The 18,845-nt window shown below is 38.0% G+C and overlaps 1 long non-coding RNA gene across 1 annotated transcript; it reads right to left on the bottom strand.

Annotated features, from left to right (window-relative positions):
- Positions 1–16,502: 16,502 nt before the first annotated feature.
- LOC130710204 (uncharacterized) lies at positions 16,503–18,845 on the bottom strand. Its single transcript, XR_009010324.1, has 3 exons — positions 17,960–18,845; positions 17,646–17,792; positions 16,503–17,516 (listed from the first exon to the last, which is right to left on the bottom strand). It is a non-coding gene; the product is annotated as an uncharacterized LOC130710204 (long non-coding RNA).

Here is an 18,845-nt window from a genome sequence, read left to right as displayed (position 1 = left end):
ATCAAATTTTAACAGAGCCCATATACTGTTAGAAATGAACAGGCTTGATCGTGATGAAATCACTTTCCTTAAAGTATTTCAAGCACTCTCTGAATTTTGTCTTAGAGTTTGGATGCAAGAATACCCAGGATAATCAGCCTTAATTCGAGTTTGCACAAGACTAATGAAAACTCGAAATGAAGCGAAGTGGTTTTCTGGAAAATCAGAGGATATGATTGTGTGATTGAATTATGAACATGCAATGTATTTATAGGCCAAACAGAACAATATATAAGGTTGCGACCCTTCATAAATTATGTATGTTACCAACAGATATGTGAACAGTTGCGACCCTTCGTGAACAGTTGCAAAATTCAAATTCAAAAAACGAGCAAAACAAACGGACGTTACGGCAACCGCGTTGTCGTTGCTGTCGTTGCGTCATGCCGTGCCGTCTACAAGCCGCCACTAGCGCCTCTACGCCCACGCCGGTGTCGCCGGTCGAGGGGTGGTGTGAGTGGAACATGTCACATAAAAGTTTGTGACCACCAAACCATGCACATGTGGCACTATATCCTCTCTTTGTCCCTTTATTGAATGGTTGACATTTAATGATATATAAATACTTTCTATGTGGGACTTGTTTCAAATTCATTCAATGCAAAATCAACACATTGTCATTTTGGAACACTATGTAATTATTACTATTTGAGTAATTATTACAACATATACTAGAGAATGGGTGCCCAATTAAGCGTTGGTTCGTTGTTTCACTATAAATATGGGATTTTTGTGTTTTTTTTCCTATAACTTTTGAGTTTAATGGATATGCACTGACAGTGTAAAATAGTTTTACACAGACATCCAATTGAATTCCGTCAAATCAGAAAATATCTTATTCTTTTAATTAAAATTAAAGTCAAATGTAATTATCTCTCCTATGTGGCATGCTTTGATTGGATGACTGTGTAAAACTATTTTACACTGTTAGTGTATATCCATTAAACTCATAACTTTACATTTCGAGACATATTATTGGGATGCCTGAGATGAGAAAATGATAAGCAATTTTAATACAATTTCTTAAATTTTATTTCTTGGTAAAAATATATTATATGTTTAATTTTTAATTAAATATACTTATGTCATTTTACAAATATATCTTTTTCTTTTCTTTTACTATTTTTTTCATTTTCTCTTCAACTAAACAACCTAAAAATTAACTCATTTAATTTTCTACTCTGTTTTCTTTTCTTTTCTTTTTCTTTCCTTTCTTTGCTTAGTTAACAAGTTGGTCAGTAAGTAGCATTATGAAGAGCTGTTCAAAAAAAAAAAAAAAAACATCATGAAGAGTACGTAGAATCAATTTATATAGATTTTTGAAGTGAGAAAAGACGTGGCAATTGGTTAACAAAATTACTCTCCTACAATTTTCCGTATTTGGCTACCTACTCGTTATTTTTTCTTTTTCATCACAATTCGATCAAATCACAGACTTTTCACCCGTTCTTTAAGTATAGAATTAGCTCAATTATTGGTACTAAATTCATAATTCATGTGGGTTGATATTTATTACTTGACATCAATCAGTACATCGCTGATTTCAGTTTTGCACACTCACAAAAGGCCAAAAGGGCTACCAGGCGTAGTCCATAAAATCTCAAATTCAAATATTATGTATGAAATAATTCTTATTGTAGCCCCAAAATGTGAATTAATTTTCTTGACTCAAACTAATTGACTCCACCAAACATGGATGTTACTATCTGAATAGCGACTCACACAAAGGTTACATGTGATCACACTTAAAAACGGCCAAAAAAGAGTGAGTGCCACTGTGCCAGCTAATAAGGATAGTTAAGCAAACAAATGGAACCCACCACCCCACTAACCACCCTCATTTTGAAAGATAATTCCAATCGCAATAGATCACATCTTCACCTTTCTGCCAACCACAATGGGTTGGAACTGGAACTCAAAACTCGTAACGTGGAACGGAGAGATTGGACATCAATAACGTGCACCTGTTCTCTCCATGGTGTCCGTGTTGGTATGTTTTGCTACTTTTATTGTGTTGGTATCATATGTATCATACTAGCGTTATTTAAGGATGCAGGTACTCTCATGTTTCACTTTAATATGATATAACGCTGGTTGACACCGCATTTTAAGTAACATTTGTAATTGAGGAAGGGTAGCTTGGTGAATTAAGAGAAATAAAGGGATTTGCGGATGAAAGGTTATGATTCAAATCCTGGCGAATGAACTAATTTATTAACAATTAACAACTAACATCATCAATCAATATCAATATCTATATACTTATTAAAAGAAAATCATTATCCACAAGAAATTAACACATAACATTCCAAGATTGAGTTTCTTCTCACCCCTCTCTCTGGCTGACAAGTGTCACAGCCAGAGAGACTTTCACAAATTAATTATACAAACTGATTTCCCTATAATTTTGATTCTTTGTCCTCTATTAAATGCAAAAATTATAAAGGAGTCATGAGCCTCTCCAAAATAGAGTTCATGCACAGTCCATTATAAAGGAGCTGCCGAACCAACCAAAAGCCCACAACGATGAAACAATTAAAAGGCTCATAATTGGAAAATAAAACGAAAAATTGTGGCTGAGTGGGAGTGAGAATTGGTCAATGCATTTACAATGTATGCTTCAATTTCGCAAACGGACATATTAGGAAAACTAATCACATTTTTCTGAAAAGTATTGGAAGATAAGTAATTAAATACAGAGACTTATTTTGGAGTGTTTATTTCTATGGTTTAATAAATTCAGTTGGCATAATTTTTCGTTTTTTATTATTTTATAAAAAATTGAATTAAAGCATTTTTTTCCAAAATCTGATCCGTGCTTGATTTTTTTCAAATTAAAAAAAACTCTTAAAAAAATAGCTTCAATCAGGAAAATCAATGTGTTAAAGTTAAAAAAAATAAATTGGTACAAAATATCACGTTTAAACACATTTAATGTTTATTTCTATGTTTTAATAAATTGATTTGGCATAGATTTTCGTTTTTTTAATATTTAATATAAAAATTGAATTAAAGCATTTTTTTATCAAAATCTGATCTCTGCTTGATTTGTTTCAAATTTAAAAAAAAAAGGGAGGGTGTTTTAAAAATAGATATTCACTCAGGAAATTATAAATGCTCTTAATTGTATATTTTAATAAAAACTAAAAATGAAATAATCAAAGTCAATATTTAAGAAAAATTAATACGACCAGGAAATAATATTGTTGTTTCAAATCTTTCATTAATAATATTAATTTGGAAACAATTCTAAAAGTCATTAAGTTCAGATTTTAAACCATGACAAGTTATAGCCACAATTAGTGAAACAAAATTTATTTCATAATTAACGTTTTATTAGTTTTTTTTATGGAAACAAATAAATGCACGGCAAAAGGAATTAATTAAGGAAATTAGAGTAAATGAGTTTTGTATGGAGTGTTTAGTTCTATGTTTTAATAAATTCAGTGGGCATAAATTTTCGTTTTTTTAATATTTTATAAAAAAACTTGAATTAAAGCATTTTTTTTTTCAAAATCTGATCCCTGCTTTATTTGTTTCAAATTAAAAAAAAACGAAAAAATTCTTAAAAATATAGCTTCAATCAGGAAAATCAATGTGTTAAAGTTGAAAAAACAAATTGGTACAAAATGTCACGTTAAACACATTTAGTGTTTATTTCTATGTTTTAATAAATTTATTTGGCATAAATTTTTGTTTTTTTAATATCTATTATCAAAATTGAATTAAAGAATTTTTTTTGTCAAAATCTGATCTCTGCTTGATTTGTTTCAAATTTAAAAAAAAAAACCTGAAGGGTGTTTTAAAAATAGATATTTTCTCAGGAAATTATAAATGCTCTTAATTGTATATTTTAATAAAAACTAAAAATGAAATAATCAAGGTCAATATTTAAGGAAAAATTAATACCTATAGGAAATAATATTGTTGTTTCAAATCTTTCATTAATAATTTTAATTTGGAAACAATTTTAAAGGGCAATAAGTTCAGATTTTAAACCCTTAAAAGTTATAGCCACAATTAGTGTGACATAATTTACTCCATAATTAACATTTTATTAGTTTTTTTTTGGAAACAAATAAAAGCTAATATGTTTGGAATCAATTAAGTAAGGACCTAGAAATTTCATCCCAAAAAATATATATAATGCACGGTGGTAAGCATCAGTCTGCATTCACCTACTCCGTGGAACCAAGCAAGAAGAGAGGTTCTGGTGAGGCCAGGGCAAAGAGAAAGGCAATATTATCAAATAGAAGAAATTGTGGTATCTTATCAAGTTCATCCAACCCCAATTGTTCTAACTTAGATATCAATACTCAAGCTCTACACACACCTGCTACAATTTCAAGAAAATCATTCTCAACTCCTGCAAAGAGCTCTTCGAAAAATCAGTCCCAACAAGTTATCAATAGCAATGCAAAAAAACCCATGGCTAAAGCACGTCAGCCCCTTTCAAACGATGAAAATTGTCCAATCATTGGTAATGTATATGGTTTTTTGTTTTGTTTTTTTAGAGTGGTTATAATCGCTATCTTTGGTATACATTCCAGTGTGAATCATTTAATTTTATAATTTTTTGTTGTAGGATCCAGCATTATTGACAAAACTCCATTAGGGTATTCATCTATAGCAGTTCCCTCCTATCAGTGGAAAACTCCAACTACAGTACCCCGTTTACCTCAAAAGAAGCCAGAGCAAAGAGAAAATATGTTCTCTCGCAACATAAAGGGAGTAATAAATCTACAAGGCCGATTCAGACGGATGGCAATATTAATGAGGATCTGTCTAATCATGAAGGTTTGAGTATTTTAGTCAAGTGATTGAAACAAGTCAAGTAACTGAAATGAGCAATAATGTTGTCCCCGTAAATTCAATAACTGGTGACGGAACACTAAGCAGCGTTGATGATATGTCAGGTTATTTTAAATATCGTTTTCTTTAGCATTCCATATTTTTCCCAATATCTACCATGGTTATTATTTTGGTTTATATACCATTATAACTCTTATATTTCACCTTTGGTTGCATGACATAAAATGCAGATGCAGAAAACGCTGAATCTGAAGACAATGACCCAATAGAAGAGCCCATCCCAGAGATCCCTCCAAACATTATTGTTTTGCTTAAAAAGGCTGAAGATACAGGTTCACTATTTCATTTATTTAAATTTATTTATTTGAAAAAGGTTTTAATATATAATTGTATTTATAATTTATTAAAAACACATTTTAAACAATTTGCAGAAATACTTGACTTGGGTGATCCTACGTCTATTTGTTTCTATTGTAATGCTCTAATGTAGCATGATGAGAAAATTGGGAAATTAAAATCCTCCGGACAAGCTGCATTTTCATTGTGTTGTTTAAAAGGAAAAGTTACCCTTCCTTATCTACGCAACCTGCCATCTTTATTACTGGATTTATGGACAGACAAAGATCCTAGAGCTAAGAATTTTAAGGAAAATATCAGAGCATATAACAGCATGTTCGCATTTACCTCTATGGGTGGTAAGGTTCAAACTTCTATTAATGACGGAGGCGGGCCTCCACAATTTGTCCTATGCGGTCAAAACTATCATCGAATAGGAAGCTTAATTCCGCAAGTAGGTCAACCCCCAAAATTTGCTCAATTGTATATATACGATACACAGAACGAAACAAAAAATCGGATGAAAATTCTTAAGTAACACAAAAGTTTAATATTATACGTATTGTCATTAGATATTACGCCATGTATATCTTTATTTGTAATTATTTAATATTTTTTTTAACATTGTGCAGCTCTAACGGTGTTGGAAAAGGGCTTGATAATTCATTGGTTGAGGATTTAAAAAACTTGATTGACCAGACCAATGTGCTTGCTAGAGTTTTTCGGCAGGTTCGTGATCATCTATCTTCTGATGATACTTCTCAACTCTCCGTGCGTCTTTTTCGAGCAAGGGGAAAGGATCCCAGAACCTATAATATGCCTACGGCTGATGGGGTTGCAGCTTTGATCGTTGGTGACTTTGATGATATGCAATTTGATAAGGATGTTGTTGTTAAATTGAGAGATGGTTTCTTGACAAGAATCCATGAGACGCATACTGCATTCATCCCACTGCAGTATCCTTTACTTTTTCCTTATGGAAAAGATGGATTTCATGAGGACATTCCTATTAGTGAACTATTCAGGAACATGGGTACTTATAAAAGACACACTGTTTCTTTGAAGCACCTATGTTGAACAAACATTTCTTTGAAGCTTTGGACAGATCTCTAAATGACATTATGAAGACTAGATCTACTTATGGTTATGACATTCCATTCGGAGGGAAAGTTGTGGTACTAGGAGGCGACTTTAGACAAATACTCCCAGTTATTTCCCAAGGAAGCCGTTCGGAGATTGTGGGTTCTGCTATCAATTCTTCATATCTATGGAAGCATAGCATGGTAATGAAATTGACTGCTAATATAAGATTGCAAAATGCTAACTCATCTTCTTCATCAGCAGAAATAAAAGAGTTTGCTGATTGGTTGCTTCAAGTGGGAGACGGAACAATTACAACCATTGATGAAGCCGAATCACTCATTGAGATTCCTCCAGATCTTCTTATTGAACCGTGTAAGGATCTCTTACTTGAAATAGTAAATTTTTCATATCCGAAACTTTTGTTTAATTTGGAAAAAGATTCATTCTTCCAAGAAAGAGCAATCCTTGCACCAACACTTGAAAGTGTAGAGGAAATCAACAACTTTATGTTAGTTATGATTCTTGGTGAGGAAACAAAGTATTTGAGTTGTGATACTCCATGCAAGTCCGATGAAGATTCGGGTGTCAATGCGGAATGGTTTACATCTGAATTCTTTTTTTTTTAAACAAAAGTTATATATATATATATATATATATATATATATATATATAAATATAAGGTCGATAGTACAAAAGTATCCAATGATACAAAGCAGATAAACTACTATCCGATGATCATGAGAACAAACTCAGATCAAAAACCTACGAGACGGACATCCGCCGGGGACCCAAATTGTGACAAAAGTCACACAACCCAACAAAAATGAAGCCACATCTCGGCACTAGAAATACAACAGCGCACGAACTATCGACCAAAAGCACCAGAGAGACCTAAACCAAAGAGACCAAAACACCACCGAAGGCTTGCACCATGACCGCCGACCTTGACTGCATCGAAATTTCAGTAAAACTCCACCGCGCAACACCTCAAAAGCAGATCAGAAGAAGCTGCCACCAACACCAAAGTTGCAAAACGGTGAATGATAGAATATCAAATAACACTCTGAAAGGTTCAAATCTGAGAAAAGACGCCAAAATCAACAGATCTGAGGAGCGAAGGGAAAAACAGGGACGCCGCCATGGCACTAAACCGCCACCACATACTCGGATCTGGCCTCAACAGGCTAGCACAGATCAAGGCAAGCAAAGAGGCTCACCAACAACGACGATTTTGCAAGGCGTAGTAGCGACGGAAGCGCCAATGGCGAGACACGAACCAGATCCATATCCGCAACGCAGCAAGCAAGAGGAAAGCGACTTCTGATGAAGACAACAGTGGCCTGGACTCCAAGGGGGAGGGAGGGAGGCGTCGCCGACTACAAGGCCACTGCGCCCCTGGATGTGGCCTCAACAAGCAAGCACAGATCCAGGCCGAAAACGAGAAGAGGTTCCGGCGGGAGGCGCAACGAACTCCAAAGAGCCAAGCCGAGCAGGGCCCGACGCCACCACCGAGCAGACACATCACCGACGACGAACGCGATGCGGTGGCGGAGCAAAGGCAGCGACATCGACATGGAAGGAGATGCGACGATGGGACAAATGAAGAGAGAAAGCTCTCGTTATTTCAGGCATGGAGGAGAACGGAAGTCAAAAAGAAAGAAAAAGGAGAGGTTGCCGCCGCGCCGGAGGGAGGGGCACGGCGGCAACCCTAGCAGTTGCGCGAGAGCGTGAAAAAGAAGTGAGACTAGAGAGAGAAAGTTGAGATAATAATGTCTTTACATCTGAATTCTTAAATGATTACAAATGCTCCGCAATTCCAAACCATCAAATTAAACTAAAAGTCGGTGTCTCTATCATGCTCATTCGAAACATTGACCAAGCTGCAGGGTTGTGTAATGACACTCGAATGATAGTCAACGTTTTGACTAAACATATAATTGTTGCTACTGTTCTAAACGGAAACACGATGGGAGAAACAGCCTTTATTGCAAGGATGAGCTTAACTCCATCTAATGCTGACATTCCATTCAAATTCCAGCGCAGACAATTCCCTGTTACTTGCCAAGGCCTGTCTTTACTCATGGGCAATAATATGTTGCACTATAAAGAGTTAAATCTAGAAAATGTTTGAAGATACTAATCCTAGATGACCAAGGAGTAGTTTATAACACTACCCGCAACGTTGTCTATCAAGAAGTCTTTGAAAATATTTGATATGTAAGTACTGTTTTTTACTACAATTTTGTTGGGTTTATATTTTTTTAAATACCAAATCTGATATGTCTTTGTTTTAATTGTTGATAGTATAAATAAATGTCAAGCAGCTTATTGGTCATCAGCCTTTATTCCAAGGATGAACTTAACTTCATCTAATGCTGACATTCCATTCAAATTCCAGCGCAGACAATTCTCTGTTACTTGCCAAGGCCTGTCTTTACTCATGGGCAATTACATGTTGCACTATCAAGAGTTAAATCTAGAAAATGTTTGAAGATACTAATCCTAGATGACCAAGGAGTAGTTTCTAACACTACCCGCAACATTGTCTATCAGGAAGTCTTTGAAAATATTTGATATGTAAGTACTGTTTTTTACTACAATTTTGTTGGGTTTATATTTTTTTGAATACCAAATCTGATATGTCTTTGTTTTAATTGTTGACAGTATAAATAAATGTCAAGCAGCTTATTGGTCATCTAACTTGAAGGGTAATTCCGTTGCTATAAGGTTTGTTTTTAATTTTCAAATGATATATCAAGTTTATCTTTATATTGCTTACTAATTATCACTCTAATATCTACTTTTTCCATTGTAGGTTATGTTGCTCAAATATTGAATTGGTAGCAAAATTCAACTTCAAGTCTGAAGTCATTATCGCTGAACATGGACAACAAGTTCTATTAAGCGATCATGTTGTTGACATTTTTGTGATTTTTTAATTTGTTTGTTTTTGCAACGCATTCCGTAAAAACTTGGATTTATAATATTGTTCATGTGTTGACATCGGTAGGTCATACAACGAATTATATTTAACATTTTTAAGTTGGTCGATTCACATACATGTTTGAACCTATTCTCTGTTATTTGATATTCTACAGCTATATCTATACAATAAACTTAATCGCCGTGCAACGCACAGGTGAAAATGACTAGTATACTAGAAAAGAACAACTTCCATCAGACTGATTTAGTGACGTGGCAGCACCAGATTCAATCTGCTCCCAAGTTAATTCTCATAAAAAAAATTCAAGTGTCATTCCATTAGATAGTTTCTCTTATGTTGTGGGTCTTTTATTTTATTTTAGAGTATTAATTAATTTTTATTGAATTTTCAATTTTTTATTTAATTCAGGATAAAAAAACACTAGTTTATCTATAAAAAAAAGTAACATTTGTAATTTGTGGCGGTTTTTTATCATTTCGCAATTTGTAATATTCATAAACCGTCAGAAGCTGCATGTATTAGTCGCATATATTTCATAAAATACGGTGTTCACGAATCATTGTTTTGGTACAACGAATCATTGTTGAATATGGTAATCTTTTATGAAAGCAACATTTATAAATAAAAAGAATGGATTAGGCTCAATTTAGGGTGGATATTAGTTATATGTTTTAAATTTTTAAAAATCAAAACTAATTTTAAGCTTCATAAATTCAAATATTAGTTTTTTATTTTATTTTCCAATCTTACAAAAATTATTATCATCTTTGTAAATTCATAATAGTTATCATCATAGTCAATTTTATGGTGGCAATGATGATGGTGGAGGAGATGGCGGTAGAGATCATGGTGGTGGAGGTGAGTGTTACGTGATGGCAAGGTCATGATGGTTACAACGGTAATAGTGGAGAGTGGTTATGGTGGCGACAATGACGACAAAGGGTGGTGGGTATGGTTGAGGTGGCGCACGACGACAGTGGGGCGACGAGGATGAATATGGCAGTGGCGATTTAGGTGGTGGTGGTTGTTGTGGCAACAACGAAAACAATGGTAGTTTAGTGGAGTGATGGCGATGGAGGTGAAAGTGGTGACTAAGGGTGGTGTTTATGGTGGACGTGGCACGAGACGACAATGATGGTGGCAACGGGTGATAGTAGCGACGACAATGGCGATTTAGGTGTAGTCGTGGTAATGGTAGTAGAGGTGGTGGTGGAGGGTGGTTGCAGTGGTGACAAAGGGTGGTGATTATGGTGGACGTGGAACACGACGACAGTTGTGGCGGTGAGCATGAAATTGGTAGTGGCAATTTAGGTCATCCATTCCCTTAAACCATTTTCAAATGCCTCCGCGCGAATTGTTTTTGTTTTTTTCCCCACGTCATTATGTTAGGTACCAAAAAATATTCGTTTAAGGTCTTACTCTATTATTGTCGAATGTTATAGAGACTAGTCGAGGTGATCCAATGTCCTTGTTTAGTCGAGAACTAAGTTGAGAACCTCTTTAAAAAATTGCAAAGTTGATGATGGATCGTGTTGACAAGTTGGTAAACCAAGCCAATGCTGATCTTTCGAGGGTTTCCGAAAAATTCTTACATTCGGCCAGTTGCCTTGTTGATCATAATCTTGGTGTTTAAAACACCTAAATGTTCATTTGAATTTAGGGTGTCATGGTATCCGAATCCAAAAGCAAAGCTTTAAGAGGGCGCCAATCTCATCCGGGAGTGGCTAAAACTTGACTACCATGCCCCCCTAACACTTTGTTTGGTAGGGTAGAGAGAGATAGAGAAGAGAGAAGTTTAGTAGAGAGAAATATGTGAGAAATATAGTAGATTTTATAGGTTGTTTGTTATAAGCGAAATTGAGAAGAGAGAGATAAAAAAGAATGATGTGGATCTCTCTCCTTTCATTTGGTTGTATAGAGAAAGAGAAGAGAGAAAGCGACTTTTAATCAAAATGACATTTTTATTTTCAAAATAAAAGTATTAAAAAATTATGCAAGGAGATAAATAGTACTTGAAGAAGTGTAAAGTGAAAAAAAGTTGTCTCTCTCCACGGAACTTCTTCTCAATTTGAGAAGATTAACAAAAGATGTGGGACCCACGGTTTTATAACTCTCTCTTCTCTCACTTTGTGAAACCAAACAAGGTAACAACAGTAAACTCTACCCAACTTCTCTCCAATGTAACTCTCTCTACCCAACCTCTCTTCTACCAAACAAACTGTAAATGTTCCTTTTTCCCTCCTTTGCTATTTTTAGGTCAAACTTCCACCAGTTAGGCTTGAAGAGTTTGATTTTTCTAACAAAGCTCACCCATGCTTGCCATTTGGGTCTGTAGATCCATGTTCTCTTGTGACTACTTAGTTATGTTTACCATCATCTATCTAATCGTGTCCTTGGAAACGGGAGTGTGGTTGTCTTGAAAACAGTTGTTACGATTTTATGTCAATGTCCCACGGTGAACACCAAATGTTCACGAAAAACCTAAAAACAAAGTAAGTCAATAAATGAAATGCTATGTGTTAACAATTCAAATGAACATATCAATACAAGATGGACTCATTTGTATAACTATGGCCTCCCGAAATAATTATAATTGTGTAGGAGAAGATCACACAATTACAATTATTTCGGGAAAGGGAATTAGGAAATTTTACTCATGAGGTATGGTTGACTCATGTAGTCAGTTTGCTAGCTAGAATTTGGATGCAAAAATAGTGGTTAATTGAATTTGCAGGTATGGATTCCTTATTCTTTTTTTTGAACAATGCAGAAATGACCAACAATGCGAACTTGGGCCCCGAGAAAAGTGGAGAGTAGTACGATATCATAAAAAACAACCAAGTTTGGTCCCGGCATAACAAAATCGATTTTTGGTTTGGTAGTAGTAGTTTTGAATTAAGACTGAGTCATGGGAGATCGGTAAAACTTAAAACGGGTCTTTCTCTCTTTTAGATCCTTTCTCTGCTAGGGCTTTTCTAGAGGAAAAATATCTAAGAAGAGCACTATTCCAGTTTAGCTGGATTCCTTTCCTCTTGTGGAAGTTTAGAAGTTTCTTGTCCTTATGGCTGAACAGATCCAGATGATGGAAGGTGAACCAGAGCTAGATGGTTTAACCATTGCTTTGGAACCAGATCCCTCTTCAAACGTAGATCTAGCTCAAAGAATGTTGGTGGGAAGAGTCATTACAAACAAAGTGCTCAACAAACTTGCAGTCAAACAAACTATAGTGAAATCTTGGGGAAACCCGCAAGGGTTACAGGTGGGAGATCTGAACCAGAATACTTACATCTTCACCTTCCCGACAGCTGAAGGTGTTAGCAGGATCATGTCTGAGGGTCCATGGAATGTTATGGGAAACCTCATCAGTTTACAGTTCTGGGATCCTCATATTTCAGCTTCTGGAGTTGGAGGATCCGAAAGTACAAGGGTGTCTTTTAAGGCCTTTTTACAGAGCAAGAGTTCTCCTGAATGTGGACAAAGTGCTAGTTACAGGCTTCTGGGTCCCAAGGCTGAATCTGCCAAAAGCTTGGGTCTCAGTGAAGTATGAAAGGCTTAAGGGACTTTGCTTCAGGTGTGGGATTATCGGGCATGAACAAACAACCTGTAAAAAAAACAAAGCAATGTCAATTGTTAACCCAAACATTCCAAAGTACTCTTTAGCCCTGAGTGCTGCTCCAAGCAGATCCCTGGCAAACTTAGCTTCCATGTCAACTGTTAGGGATATGGGGGAGAAACTAAACTCAACTAATAGCAGTGGAACAAGAACAGAAGAAGGGGTACAATTCTGGAAGGCTAGATTGAGCACAACAAATCTAAAGGATAAAGCGGGGGGAAGTAACCAACCTGTAGAAAACATTCCAGAGGGGATGAGCCCACATACTCTTCACCAACAAATGGATCCCATGGATGTTAGAGAGAATGCCTACTCCCAACAAACTACCCAGGATGTTCCCCAACCTCACCAAGTTCAGATAAGTGAGGAAGAGACAATAACTCAACTAGAGACACAAAATGATGACCCAGATAGAACATCTGGGACTGTTGCAGAAACCATTACAGTAGAACCAGATGTGACACAACAACAAATCCCACATGCATTTCAGGATCTACCTTTCAAGGAGCTGGTCATCCAAGGGCGCCCTCTAGATTCCTCTTGGCCCTATCCGGAACCTAGTTTTGAACAGGATGCTACAACTGAAAGTAGTGAGGAAGGTGATGATTTTGTAAGTTCTTTTGCTGCATGCATGTCAGAAGAAGAGAAACAAAGATCAATTAGAAAATGCAGACAAATTAATGAGGAAATGGGAATGTATGGTTGGAGGAAGAAAGCGGAAGAGATAGCAAAAAGGAAGATGAGGAGACACCGTCTTGCCACACAAATTCAGCAGGGCAAGGGCTCAGCTGATCAAGCGGTGCATGAAGGGAAAGATCAAGAGTATTATGTTGATCTCCCACCAGAGGATGAGGAGACTGAAAAGACCTAAACAAACCAGATTAGTGATGACTGTGAAGCCCAACTTAGTCTTAATTTGGCCCTATCGCTCAGCCTCAAGAGAAACTGGCAACCAGACCTCATCTGTGATTACAATAAGGATTGTGATCCTTCTGCCAAGAAACCTAAAACAAGGTTTGAGCAAAGACATAGCTTTGATGATGAGCTTACTCCACTTCACACTATTACCAGCAAGGCTGAGGAGGCGGGCCAAACCACGCCCCCCCAATCACCATGATGATCCTAAGTTGGAACTGCCGGGGTGTGGCGGCCACCCCGACGGGAAGGGAGTTGAGAACTTTATGCTCCAAGAACAAGCCGACCATAGTTTTCTTAATGGAAACTCGCTCCAAGAAGGAAAATTTAGAAGTGATTAGAAGAAGTTTGGGTTTTGACTACCTGTTCACGGTAAACCCAAGGGGCCTCTCTGGAGGCTTAGCTCTTTTCTGGAAAAGGGAAGTGCATATCCAAATCCTCCATTCATCTCAAAACTATATTCATACCTCCATCTTTGCCAACAACTCTGTTTCAGATTGGGATTGTACTTTTGTATATGGTGATCCCTCCTCACAAAGAAGAAGGTTTCTATGGCCACAAATAACAGCTCTGAGATTCAGAGATAATACCCCTTGGTGCCTACTTGGGGACTTCAATGAAATCCTTTTTGCCCATGAAAAGGAAGGAATGAGGCCCCAACCTCCTTCAGTGCTTCAAAGGTTTCGAGAGTTTGTTCATAATTCTGGGTTGATGGATGTGGATCTCAAAGGTAGTAGATTTACTTGGCATAGTAATCCTAGGGATGGCTTTGTTACTAGGGAGAAAATTGATAGAGTACTGACCAACTGGAGTTGGAGAAATATTTTTCCGAATGCTTCAGCCATGGCTTACCCGCAGATAAGCTCTGATCATTCCCCAATATTATTAGACCCTTCCCCACCCACTTGGAGTAAAACCCCATTTAAATATGAAGTTTTTTGGGATGAACATGAACAATGTAGTGAGGTTGTTGCTGAGGGCTGGCTTAAACCATTGCACAATGAAGACTGCTGGAAGGATCTGGAAAACAGAATCAAAAGTTCCAAGAGGACCATCTGGTCTTGGCAAAGGAAGACCTTTAAAGTGGCGGAAAAAGAGATTGGAAGGCTGAAGCAGGAATTACAAAGCAAGCAAGATAGACCAAATCACCTAGTGGATTGGAATGAGGTTAAAAACATCAAACTGGAGATTGATACACTGTGGCGACAAGAGGAATTGTTTTGGGGCCAGAGATCGCGTGTCAAATGGGCTCGATATGGTGATAAAAATTCTAAGTTCTTCCATGCTTCTACTCTAAAACGCAGGAACAGAAACAGAATAGACAGGGTGTGTGACGCTCAGGGGACTTGGAAGGAAGGCCAAACAGAAGTTATGCACGCCTTTGTTTCCCATTATGAGGAGATTTTTCAATCTGAAGGGGTTAACCAAATTGAGGATTGCTTGCGTGGCTTCCCACGAAAGGTGACAGCAGAACTGAATAACAGACTAATTATGCCAGCTTCAGATGCAGAAATTGCGGAAGCAGTTAATTTGTTAGGGGGTTTGAAAGCCCCGGGCCCAGATGGGTTAAATGGCTTATTTTTTAAAAATCATTGGGCAACAATTCAGGATTCAGTGTGTTCTGCTATCAAAGAGTTCTTTAGCACAGGAAACCTATCAGCTGAGATTAATGAAACGATTGTGGCATTAGTACCTAAGGTGGATTCCCCAGAAAGTGTGGTGCAATTTAGGCCCATAAGTTGTTGTAACTACATTCTGAAAGTCATCTCACGTATCATGGTTACTAGACTCAAAGATGATCTAAATCTCCTAATCTCTCCTAATCAAAGTGCTTTTGTTGGAGGAAGATTGATCCAAGACAATATTACAGTTTCTCAAGAAGCCTTCCATTTGCTTCAAAGGGGTGAATCACGAATGAAAGATTACATGGCAATCAAAGTGGACATGAGCAAGGCTTATGACAGATTGGAATGGACATTCTTAGAAAAGACTCTACTTGCATATGGCTTTCATCCAATTTGGACAGCAAGAGTCTTGACTTTAGTGAAGGGGGCCACGTACAAACTGAAAGTGAATGGTTTTTTGAGCTCTACACTGACTCCAGGAAGAGGTTTGAGACAGGGTGATCCCCTATCACCCTATCTATTTGTTCTAGCCACAGACGTGCTCTCTTTCATGCTGACCCAAGCACAACGAGATGGGGAAATCTCTGGATTCAGATTCACGCCTCACTTTCCACCCCTAACCCATCTCTTTTTTGCAGATGACTCCCTTCTTTTTGCTGAGGCAACAGTAAAGGAGGCTACGAGCATCATTCATATTTTGAACTTGTACAACAGGGCTTCGGGTCAAAGAATAAATGTGGCAAAGTCTGGGTTAATTTTTGGCAGATCTGCTTCTAATAGGGTAAAGAGAGACATTTCTAATCTGCTCCACATGGCTATTTGGGATAGCCCAGGCCAGTATTTGGGGTTGCCAGCTATTTGGGGACGCAACAAGTGCCACTCACTAGCCTGGATTGAGGAGAGAGTAAAGGAAAAGTTGGAAGGCTGGAAGGAGACTCTTTTAAACCAAGCAGGAAAGGAAGTCTTGATTAAAGCCATTATTCAAGCAATACCATTGTATGCTATGGCTATGGTTCACTTCCCGAAAACCTTTTGTAATTCTCTTAATTCTCTGGTGGCGAATTTCTGGTGGAAGGGGCAAGGGAAAGACCGTGGAATACATTGGAGAAGTTGGGAAAAATGACTTTGAGCAAGGATGAAGGGGGTATGGGATTCAGAGAGTTCAGAATGCAAAACCTAGCGATCCTTGCCAAACAAGCTTGGCGTGTTCTCACCAACCCAGAAGCCTTGTGGGTGTGTGTTCTTAAATCTGTTTACTTCCCAACTTCTGATTTCTTGAACGCTTCCTTAGGCCGTAATCCTTCCTGGATGTGGCGAAGCTTACTCGCAGGGAGAGACTTTATCAGTAGGTACAGCAGATGGGCAGTGGGTGGAGGTCTCTTGATCGAAGTTTGGGGGGACAACTGGTTGAGTTCAGGGGAAGCTCTTATCCAACCGCATAATGCACCAGATATGAAAGTTAGTGAGTTAATTTCCCCTCATGGAGAAGGGTGGAATAGTGCACTGGTTCGAAGTCTCTTTCAACCAGAATTAGCTCTAAAAGTTCTCCAAACCCCAGTCAGTAAGCTAAATCAAACTGATGTGTTATTCTGGCCTCATACCCCCAAGGGGGACTACACAGTCAGTTCGGGTTTTGAAATAGCAAGGTCTAACTCTATTAAACCCCAGGCCCTAAGTTCAAGGTCCCACAATATTCCAGAACTCTTGTGGAGAACAATTTGGAAATCTCAACTACCCCAGAAAGTTAAGGTATTTCTTTGGAAGGCTAGTCATAATTCTTTAGCTGTAAAATATAATCTTTGGAGAAAAAGAATATTACCATCTGGCCAGTGTCCGGTCTGTTGTGAAGCCCAGGAAACAGTGGAACACATGTTCTTTGTCTGCCCTTGGACGCGTGCAGTATGGTTCGGTTCTTCTCTCCAGTGGGTGGTCTCTCCACAAGGTCTTGGTTCTTTTGATGTGTGGCTTTTGCAGAAAATCACAGCTTTGCAAACCATCTCTCTGGATTTCAACAAGGACTTCTCAACTCTGGCCTGCATACTCTGGTCCATTTGGAGGGGTCGTAATAAAGCTGTCTTCAACGCCATTCGCCCTGACCCAACTTTTGCTATCCAACAAGTGGCTAGCACCCTCTCAGCTATTGACCTGGCTAAACCAGTGACAGAGAAAGTAATTAGTGATGGAAATCAGAACACAAATCAGAGACCAACGGCTTGGAGGCCCCCATTTGGTAACCTCCTTAAGATAAATGTAGATGCTAGTTGGGTGAGCTCTGTACCTCAATCTGCAGTTGGGGTCTTAATCCGGGATAAATTCTCCACGCTACTGGCTGGCTCGCATGCAAAGGTCTATTCCTCCTCTCCCCTGACTGCAGAGGCAAGTGCAATTAGGGAAGGTCTCTCTTTGGCCCACAATCTGGGATGCCCTGAAATTATTATGGAATCAGACAGCAAGATACTCATAGACGCATGCAAATCAGAAACTCTGGTAGGGGAAGCAAGTGCCATTTTACAGGACATTTTCTACTTGAAAAGACTCTTTCATAGATGTGATTTCGCATGGGCCAATAGAGAAAGAAATAATTCAGCTCACCTTGTTGCTAAGATGTGCATGCAGAACTTTTTGTTGGATAACTAGATGTTTAAGCCCCCTCAGGAGCTTCGTAGAGCTTTGGTTCTTGATGCTCAAGCTGCTGCATCTATTCATGGTTTTCCAAGCTCCTTTCCTTGTTGATGGAGATTAAACATCAGAGTTTCCATGCCCCTGGCTTCATCTGTCTCGCTGGGCTCCTGTAACAATCTATCTTAGTGGATGAGATCTAGCTGGAAGGCTAAGGATAGAGGAGATTTGAAGAAGGTTGCCTTGGTAGTTCAAGCTTTTCTTCTCTGGTTTGTCTCTAGTCTTGGAGATTCAATCTTGGTTTGTGCTCCACTAGCATTAGTGCGTTCTGCTCTCTGAAGCCTAGTGGTTGTTTGTTTTCAAAGCTGAATTAATCACCCATGTGACTTGTGCATTTCCAATGTTAGTTTGGGACCACTTTTCAGCATTATTGCTTAGTGTGTGTCGGTTGCTTTTCTGTTTTCCTGCTCCAAAGTTTGTCTTGTTGTTCCTCCCCTAGTGGGCTCGGCCTTGGGCCTTTTGTTATTTGACTATCCTTCTTTAACAAAAAAAAACCAAACAACAAGATAGCTCTACTGGGATCTCAGACCAGACTTGCTTGGAATTGGTGCCTATCTCCTCCATTGCAGATTGTGAGAGCACTCCAGGAAGATGCTAGATGGATCCCTCCTCGCAACTGAACCTCTGTTTTGGCCCTCAGCTGTTTGAACACCATTTGGGAGAATACTATGGGACATTTCTGTATGAATCCGTCTACACCAGTTTGTGTTATCTCTGGTTGGGTTATTTGCTTTTATCTTTGGTTACTCTACAAGGCCACCCCTTTCTAGCAATGGCAGTAGTTTCATCGTGTGCATCT

The sequence above is a fragment of the Lotus japonicus genome, chromosome 4, assembly GCF_012489685.1.
Source record: "Lotus japonicus ecotype B-129 chromosome 4, LjGifu_v1.2".
Taxonomy (NCBI): Eukaryota; Viridiplantae; Streptophyta; class Magnoliopsida; order Fabales; family Fabaceae; genus Lotus; species Lotus japonicus.
This window is presented reverse-complemented; position numbering and strand designations above follow the sequence as displayed.